Consider the following 10050-nt stretch of genomic DNA (forward strand, 5'->3'; position numbering starts at 1 on the left):
GCAGCTATAAATAACAGTGCCTAAATATTAGATTCAAATTTTAGCACAGGGCCGACAAATTCAGGTGAAGGGATAAATTGATTACGTCAACCCCAGTATATAACTGGTACTTATTTTATCGATTCGAAAGGATGGAAGGTAAAATCGACCTCAGCAGCATTTGAACTCAGCACATAAAGACGGACGAAATGTCTCTAAACATTTTATTCCGGCGTGCTAAAAGTGTGTAAATAGTCGAGTAAATAGTGTGTAAATAGTCGAATATTTTATCCAACCCTTTGGATAAAATACAAAGCCGAAGATTGTCTTTATGACGTCATCAATACAACAATACATGGTATATACATACATATACACACACAGACGTACACACACACACACGCGCGCGCGCACACGCACACACACACACACCACACACACACACACACAACACACACACACACACATATATATATATATATACATATATATATATATATACATATATATATATATATATATATATACATATATATATATATATACATATATATATATGTAAATATCGAATGTTGAAATGAGTGCTCAACACCGCTTTGGTGGATATATAATTTCTTTACTTTTGGCTACCATTGGTTTCATGTTAAGAAAAGTAGGAAAATGTCCTAGTGACATGAAAATTTTCAAGCCGATTACATGGAGAAAGATATTTGCCTCCATTGTACACTGACACACACACACGCATGCACACACACACACATATACATTTGCATATATAGATATATTGATAGTAATGGTAAGACAACAAAGAGACCTCGATATTATGTAAATAGAAGTATTTATCTGTAAATATAATATGTGACAATTATTCGGTAGCCATAATAAAAGCCCGAGTTTCGGATGTCGGGGCGGAAACCCGCACCGGCATTTCTTCAGTTATCGGGCCATCAAAAGATGCTACGAAAATGACCGTTAAACAAAGGGAAATTACTCTGTGATTGGCCGTTATTAAGACAAAAGAACTATTAGAATGACCGCTAAATAAGGGGATGGAATAAAAGGTAAGGGAGTAAAAATGCTCATAGCATTCGCGTAAGCGCGCACGTCCATACATATACATGCGCACCCGCACACCCACGTACATGTGCCTATATGCATATACTCATCCACCCTCACTTGGAAACACACATGCGCACCCACACATTCGCCAAAAAATATATACATACCCGCGCACACACACACGCTCGCACACACACACATACACGCACAAAAAGGTTCATAATCGTCACATATTATACATATATATATACATGTATACACACACATGCACACACACACACTCACACACACACACACATATATGGCTGTATCTATACGACAGGCTTCCGCACAGTTTCTGTCCTCCTTCTTCTCCATCTCCTTCTCCTCATAATTAACATCATCACCATCATCATCGTTTACCAAAGTTACTCAGAGGACATTAGTCGATCTGGGGCTCAGAATAGGTGTCAATCATCATAGATCAACTTGATCAAGACTGACCTGGAAGTCAAACAACAGCAACAACAACAACTAGGACGGTAACAAATGAAAAACAGTAAAAAAAAAACCGAGGTTCTCGGGGTGAAAAGGATGAAAAAAAAGCAAAAATATTAACGATTGCACTTAGTGGTATAAACTTCCTGCAGAAGGAAACCATCGGAAAATTTTCGGATCCCATTTTTTAAATTTGCCGTTCGTCTCTACGTTCTGAGTTCAAATCCCACCAAGGTCGACTTTGCCTTTAATTCTTTCAGCATCGATAAAATGAGGACCACGTGAGCAGTGGGGTCAATGTAATCGACTAATGCCTCTCCTAAAAAGTTTTTCAGTCATTATGCCTATACTAAAAAGGGTTATTTAAATATGCCTAATCTTTGAATAGGATCGCGGGTCAAATACAGGTTGCAGCTTGATGCTTGGAGGAAATACAAACATGCTGGTACTCCGTCGGTTACGACGGCGAGTTTTCCAGTTGATCCGATCAACGGAACAGCCTGCACGTGAGATTAAAGGGCAAATGGTTGAGCACTTCACTGACATGCGTATCTTTAACGTAGTTCTCAGGGATATTCAGCGTGACACAGGATGTGACAAGGCTGGCCCTTTGAATTACAGGAGAAAAGTGAAATTAAAGTGTCCTGCTCAAGGACACTTTAACGCACAACCGGGTATCGAACTCACGACCTTACGATTGTGATCCGAATATTCTAACCATTATGTCACGTGCCTTTACTTATATGGCTTCAAATTTTGGCACAAGGTCAGCAGGGTTGGGGGCGGAGTAAAAGTAAAGTCGACCTCGGCAGAATTTGAACTCAGAACGTAGAGACGGACGAAATGCCGCTAAGCGTTTTGCCCGGTGTTGTAACGATTCTGCCATCTCGCCGCCTTACGCGCCAATGATCACCAAAAAGATTGCAATATGAAAGAGGTTCTAAAGAACAAACATGCCGGGTTAACAAGGAACACGTTCGGTTCTCGAAAGATATTTAGCTGTCTCCATTCAATGCCGTTAAACAAGCAATGGACCTGCAACTTGTTGTCGGGGGCATGGGGTGGTGAGAGCACAAAGGATGCGTGTCCCAGGAACCCGAGGAGAGCCCCGGAAGGAACGATTGTCAATGATTGGGGTGCTTGGAGAATTTAAAGGCGGTTGCTTGTAAAAGGACCATATAGAGGGGGTAATTGGGGACTCTACGATTACATCCTTTCGAGGGGTAGTGGCCGAAAAAATTGGATGAATAGTCAGTATATATCGCACATCACATACACACACACACACACACACACACACACACACACACACACACACACACACACACACACACACACACACACACACACACACAAGATAAAAACTATTGGGTTGTCCGGAAAGTTCGTGTCGATTTTTAAAGGAAAGAAAAAGGTCAATAAATATTTGCCATTACATTTTTAATCAACCAGATATGAACCATTTTGTTGCACAATGCATCTCCATCTTTCCTTTAACTTGAAAATACACTCTTCCCAGAATTGAGGGGGTTTCGTGGCAAAGAATTCATCGAGGTATCTTTTTACGTCATCCAAGGAATTGAAATTTTTACTATTAAGACTATTCTGCAGAGACCTGAATAAGTGGAAATCCGAAGGAGCAATATCTGGTGAATATGGAGGGTGAGGTAACACATACCAGCCGAGCTGCAGCAATTTTTGTCTTGTTCCCAAAGCATCAAGTGCCGTAAATGAACTTTCTTATTTTCCATTTTAAAGGGTTACAGAATTAACACAGGTTATAGGAACATAAACCTTCTTCCATGAAAAGATAGCTTAAACTGTGCTCTAAATGGAGGTGTAGTCAAACCCTATTTTATGGACTCAACCCTGTTCTAAAATACGTCGAAAGGTAAGCTACTATAAATCGGCACGAACTTTCCAGACAACCCCCTATTTCTATCTGACGTCAAAGATCTTCATTAAGGTTAAGTACACTGTTTTGCTGACGAGGTCTAATTATACCAGAACATAGCTAGAATTGTGACGTATATTTGCCATTTAAATATGGCTAACCCCTAAGGGTTGATTCTACTGCAGTTTGTAGTCCCAGGAGGACACCTCTTCCAGCTGGCTATAGACACACTTTCTGTGCCCTATCAGTATTTGCAAAGAGAAGCCATCCTTCCCGTCTCCAACTTATGATACACACGGACTCGAGTTTCTGAATATTGACCCGTCATCGGCGTGTGACAATCACAGTTGTCGATGAAAAGTAGGTTCCCTTCACAAATACATATACTTTTTCCAGTATCGTAAAGACTCTGATATCGAAAAAGTGTAAACAAGCAATAATAAATCTTAGAGCGAGTTATAAACAGTAGCTGCAACACATCGTGACGTATATTTGCCATTTAAATATGGCTAACCCCTAAGGGTGGATGCTACTGTAGTTTGTAGCCCCAGGAGGATACTGGAAAAAGTATATGTATTTGTGAAGGGAACCTAATTTTCATCGACAACTGTGATTGTCACATGCCGATGACGGGTCAATACTCAGAAACTCGAGTCCGTGTGTATCATAAGTTGGAGACGGGAAGGATGGCTTCCCTTTGCAAATACTGATAGGGCACAGAAAGTGTGTCTATAGCCAGCTGGAGGAGGTGTCCTCCTGGGGCTACGAACTACAGTACCATCCACCCTTAGGGGTTAGCCATATTTAAATGGTAAATATACGTCACGGTGTGTTGCAGCTACTGTTTATAACTCTATACTGTTTATTAGAGCTCTAAGATTTATTATAGCTAAGATTTATTATAGCTAGAATTATCACCATAGAAACTGAATAACAGATTCATTTTCCCCTTTAGTTAGCCCCATTACAATTAATTTTTGCTCCCATGAAATATTGATAGTTATCTCCCTGCTATTGCTAAGAATAAATTGTTATCAACACTAGTGAATTTTTAATTTTGCTTTTGTTTGTTGTTTTTACTTTTTATTTCTTTTTATTGTTTTGCTTCTGTTGGTCTTTTGAATGGCATAATCTTAATTAATTATTACTTATTTTAGACTCGCAGCCTCAAGTATGGTTGTTTGCATTAAGCTGCACACACACACACACACACACACACACACACACACACACACATAAACAAACACGCACATACACAATTTACTTGTGTATGTATGTGTATATATAGATGTGTGTGTATATATATGCATACATACATACGTGTGTATATGTATGTATATATAATTAAGCAGACAAACAATCGATCCAGTGATTAAGTATATATACAGTTTTTTGTGCCGTTCGCATGCATAAACGTATACATACATATATACATACATACATACATACATACATACATACATACATACATGCATACATACATACATACATACATACATACATACATACATACATACATACATACATGTGTATGTGTGAGAGAGAGTGTGTGTATGCATGCACATATGTATGTATATATTTATCTATGTATGTGTGTATATACGTGATGGTTGTCCACTCGTGACCGAAGAAAACCATCCCTGGCTTACGCCCATGCAAAATGTCCACAATACGTTTGCATAAGCGTATTGCACCGACGGTCGGCTTCACCCAGATTCCTCGCCTGCGGCTTCTGAGCTTCACGCGGCGCCTTCCAATTCGAACGAACAGCGGAAAGTTGCCTCGCCGACGATCGCGCGACCTAAAGGTATCCAGTGCCGATATGGGGCGGCACTCGATAATGTCCAAACTGTCCCCAAAATGTCCAAGCCGTTCTGTGCATTTACATATATATAAGGATATAAATAAGGATTATATATATATATTATATATATATATATAATATATATATATATATATATATATATAATATATATATATATATATATATATATATGTAGGTATGTATGTATGTATATTAGATAGGAGAACATCTTTATAAATATGTATATATGAAAGTCGTCGTTGTGGCACTCCATCGGTTACAACGACGTGGGTTCTATTTGATCCGACCAACGGAACAGTCCGCTCGTAAAATTAACGTGCAACTGGCTTAGCACTCCACAGACACGTGTACCCTTTACGTAGTTCTCGAGGAGATTCAGCGTGACACAGAGAGTGACAAGGTTGGCCCTTTGAAATACAGGTACAACAGGAAAAAGGAAGAAAGAGTGAGTGAAAGTTGAGGTGAAAGGATACAGTAGGGTTCGCCACCACCCCCTGCTGGAGATTCGTGGAGCTTTAGGCGGTTTTCACTCAATAAATACTCAAAACGCCCAGTCTGGGAATCGAAATCATTCCTACGACCGCGAGTCCGCTGCCCTAACCACTGGGCCATTGCGCTTTCACATATGTAAGTACATATTATATCATACATGAATATATATTTGTGTTGATGTGGGCGTGGGTGCATGTGTGTATCTGCATGTATGCATGTGGATATGTGTGTGTGCATATTATATCCCCATGTATGAGTATGTCTGTACGCGTATATGTGTTAGTAGATATCAACAGCAGATATGACGTCATCATCACTGTGATACTGCTTCCCAACCAAGCTTTTTCTATCATATTGGGGATCAGATGATAGTTAGATGGGGCCAAATAAGGAGAACATAGGCGGTGATCAACCAGTTCAAAGCTACAGTCACGCACAACAGCCATTAAACCCAAGGACTTGTGAGCTGGAGCATTGTCCTGATAGAACAAGACCCCTTTCGTCAGTTTCCCTAGGGTGTTTGGTCTCGATAGCCTTTCGTAACTGTCTCAGCAAGTTGGCATAATACTCCCCATTGATGGTGTGGCCGTTTTGTAGATGAACACAGTTTGCAGTGTAGTAGACTCCCCAGTTCCAGTTGATGGTGTATTTACGTAGCGGTTCGACAAAACAGAACGACAGACTTTAAATAATGAGCGATGAGGTTGATTCGTTCGACTAAAATTCTTCAATGTTCAAACTTGTAGTTGTTTTTAAATAAATTTATTTATATTCATACCAACCTAGTTTCAACAATGTTTTGTTTATTAATGGTATAAATGTATATAAAACAATCGGATTTTAACAGAATTTAATATTTTACGAAGTATAAAACATGCTTAAATGATTAAATTTTCACAAAATTCAATGACAGTGGTAGATAATATCAAAAATGATCGGCGAAGAATATAAAAAGTGTGGATAACTAAAAGTTGGGTCATATTGAATTATAATAGAATACGTGGACAAGAGGAAGAAAGAAAAAAAGGAAGAAAGAAAAAAAAGGAAGAGAGTAAAAAAAGGTGATGTTTTCTAAAGTTTCTCTTGTCTTGCGTGTAGTTCTTTTTTTTACCATCGCTTTTAACGGATTGTTTTGGAATCAGAGAATATCTGTGATATATATATATATATATATATATATATATATATATATATTATATATATATATATATATATATTATATATATATATACGGTTTTATGTGAAAGGACCTAATTTTTGATTCGTTATAAATCTGATGACGTCCTATTCTTTCTGGTGGATGTTTTTGGTCAAAAAGTAGATTTTGCTTCGGCATCAATGTTTTGGCTGGCTGGCTGGTTGGTTGGTTGGTTGGTTACCTGCACATACGAACAGGTTTCAATTGGTAGCAGGTTTCGTGACGTCACTTTATTTTGATAAGGAACCAGCTTTTTGCATATCTATCTATCTATCTAACTATTTACTCTTTTACTCTTTTACTTGTTTCAGCGATTTGACTGCGCCATGCTGGAGCACCGCCTTTATCTATATATTTATCTATCTATATATATATATATATATATATATATATATATATATATATATATATATATATATATATATATATATATACATGCATATACATATCCTGGGGTTGATTTGTTCGACTAAGGCAGTGCTTCAGCATGGTCGCAGTCAAATGACTGAAACAAAATTAAAATATCAAAGAATAAAAGAATAAGCATGAAAACGGAGAAAACAAACACTAAAATATTCAGTTAATAAACATTCATTGTGTGTGTGTGTGTATGTGTGTGTGTGTTTATCATCATCATCAGTAGCAGTAGCAGCAGCAGCAGTAACAACAACGTCATCACCATCTGTAGCGACAGCATCACCATCATTCACCATCATCACTCGTCATCATTCAGCGTCAACGAGTAAACAAGAAACAGCGGCTAAATCTCCATCAAGTTGCATTCCACGGTAACAACACATGCATCATCCAGAAACAACAACCTCGTCATCATCATCATCATCACCATCATCATCACCATCATCATCACCATCATCATCATCATCATCATCATCATCATCATCATCATCATCATTATCATCATCATAGCTGTCGTTGTCATCGTTGTAATCAATCAATCATTTCCATCATCATCGTTGTCGTCATCATCGTCATCACCATCGTTACCTCCAGCATCACCTATGACGACATCACAGCAAATTAAGTTCACATGACCCAGTAAAGCAACGTTTCCCATAAGATGGGTATCTGTGGAAATTGAAAAGAGAGCAGATAAAATGTCAGCGTGTTTAATGAAATCGATATGGCTTAAAACTTTTTAAACATATCAAGCTCCGTAGTGAACAAAGGAAGAAACATATTATAATTTCGTTCGAGGTCGTAGTGACTTTATCCGCTTTTTGTATATACACCAAAAGTTCTAGATTGGATTAAGACTGGAGAAGAAGGCGGAGGCCAATCATGAAATGTTATATCATCGTGACGAAAGGAATCCATTAAATGCTTGCTCACAGGAATTGGTGCGTTATCTTGCCGAAAATGCCTTCACAATTTGGAAACCAGGCGTTTAATTACGGCACGACACAGCATTGAATATTGTCCCTCACGTAATGCTTACTTTCAGGCTTTTCTCAGGCAAAAGGACTACATCCAGTTCCCCAAAAATTATTACCTCCGCTAGATGTTTTAGTACTTTTAAGAAATGGTCCGGGGTTAGTGATGACCATCTACTAATAGTACAAAATTTGGGCAGTCACCTATAATCTGAATCATTGTCTCGTTGCTAAAAAAAATGACCATTTCCCATTGTTCTACAGTCCAATTCTGGTGTTTAAGCGCTCATTTCTATCGTTTGATTATCTGCTGTTTAGTAAGAAGTGAACATTTTGGTGACTTTGTGGTACGGATGCCTGCTGCATTCATTGCCCGCTGTACAATGCGTAGAGAAATATCGTCGCCTTTTGATCCATGTTAATTTTAAACATCACGTGACGTACTTCGAGGGCTTTTGATCGAAATTTGCGTCGTATGACGAAGCTCCCCTTCATAAAATGCACGATTGTGACCACCGCAATTTTCATATCAAGTGTTTGCCTATGTACAATGTTTTTGTATTGACTCTGATTTGGTTTTCTGTGACTTTGCTTTAGTTCATTTCTAAGTATTGGATTGTCCGGAAAGTTCGCGCCGATTTATAGTAGCTTACCTTTCGACTTATCTTAGAACATGGTCCATAAAATAGGATTTGACTACTCCTCCATTTAGAGCACAGTTTAAGCTATCTTTTCGTGGAAGAAGATTTATGTTCCTGTAACCTGTGTTAATTCTGTAACCATTTAAGTGGAAGATAAGAAAGTTCATTTTCGGCACTTGATGCTTTGGGAACCAGACAAAAACTGCTGCAGCTCGGCTGGGATGTGTTACCCCACCCTCCATATTCACCAGTTATTGCTCCTTCGGATTTCCACTTATTCAGGTCTCTGCAGAATAGTCCTAATGGTAAAAATTTCAATTCCTTAGATGACGTACAAAGATGAAGTATTTGCCATGAAACCAGCTCAATTCTGGGAAGATTGTATTTTCAAGTTAAAGGAAAGATGGAGACGCATTGTGCAACAAAGTGGTTCATATTTGGTTGATTAAAAATGTAATGGCAAGTATTTATTGACCTTTTTCTTTCCTTTAAAACCGGCATGAACTTTCCGGACAACCCAATAGTTTACAATCTGTTTATGCGTTATAGATGTTTCCATAAAGCGCTAAAATTGTGGTTCGTTTCTATTCCTGGTTCATTTTTCTGCTAATATTACCAAATTGAGTTTTAAAAATGGATTTCCAATTATCATGTGATATATGTGTATGTTGTCACGTAATAAATATGTTTTTATCATTTTCTAAAAATACTTTTTACATGCAATGCAAAATTTAGAAAAACAAAAGAAAAATATCATTAATTAAAATGAAAATCTTTTCATAATGGTTGAAAGATAAAAGACATTTACATATAGAGTCGCAGGAGTGGCTGTGTAGTAAGTAACTTGCTTATCAACCACATGGTTCCGGTTTCAGTCCCTCTGCGTGGTATCTTGGGCAAGTGTCTTCTACTATAGCCTCGACCCGACCAAGGCCTTGTGAGTGGATTTGGTAGACGGAAACTGAAAGAAGCCCGTCGTATATATGTGTATATATATATATATGTGTGTGGTGTGTCTGTGTTTGTGTGTCTATTTATCCCCCAACTTCGCTTGACAACCGATGCTGGTGTGTTTACGTCCTTGTAACTTAGCG

The sequence above is a fragment of the Octopus sinensis genome, linkage group LG18 (assembly GCF_006345805.1).
Source record: "Octopus sinensis linkage group LG18, ASM634580v1, whole genome shotgun sequence".
Classification (NCBI taxonomy): Eukaryota; Metazoa; Mollusca; class Cephalopoda; order Octopoda; family Octopodidae; genus Octopus; species Octopus sinensis.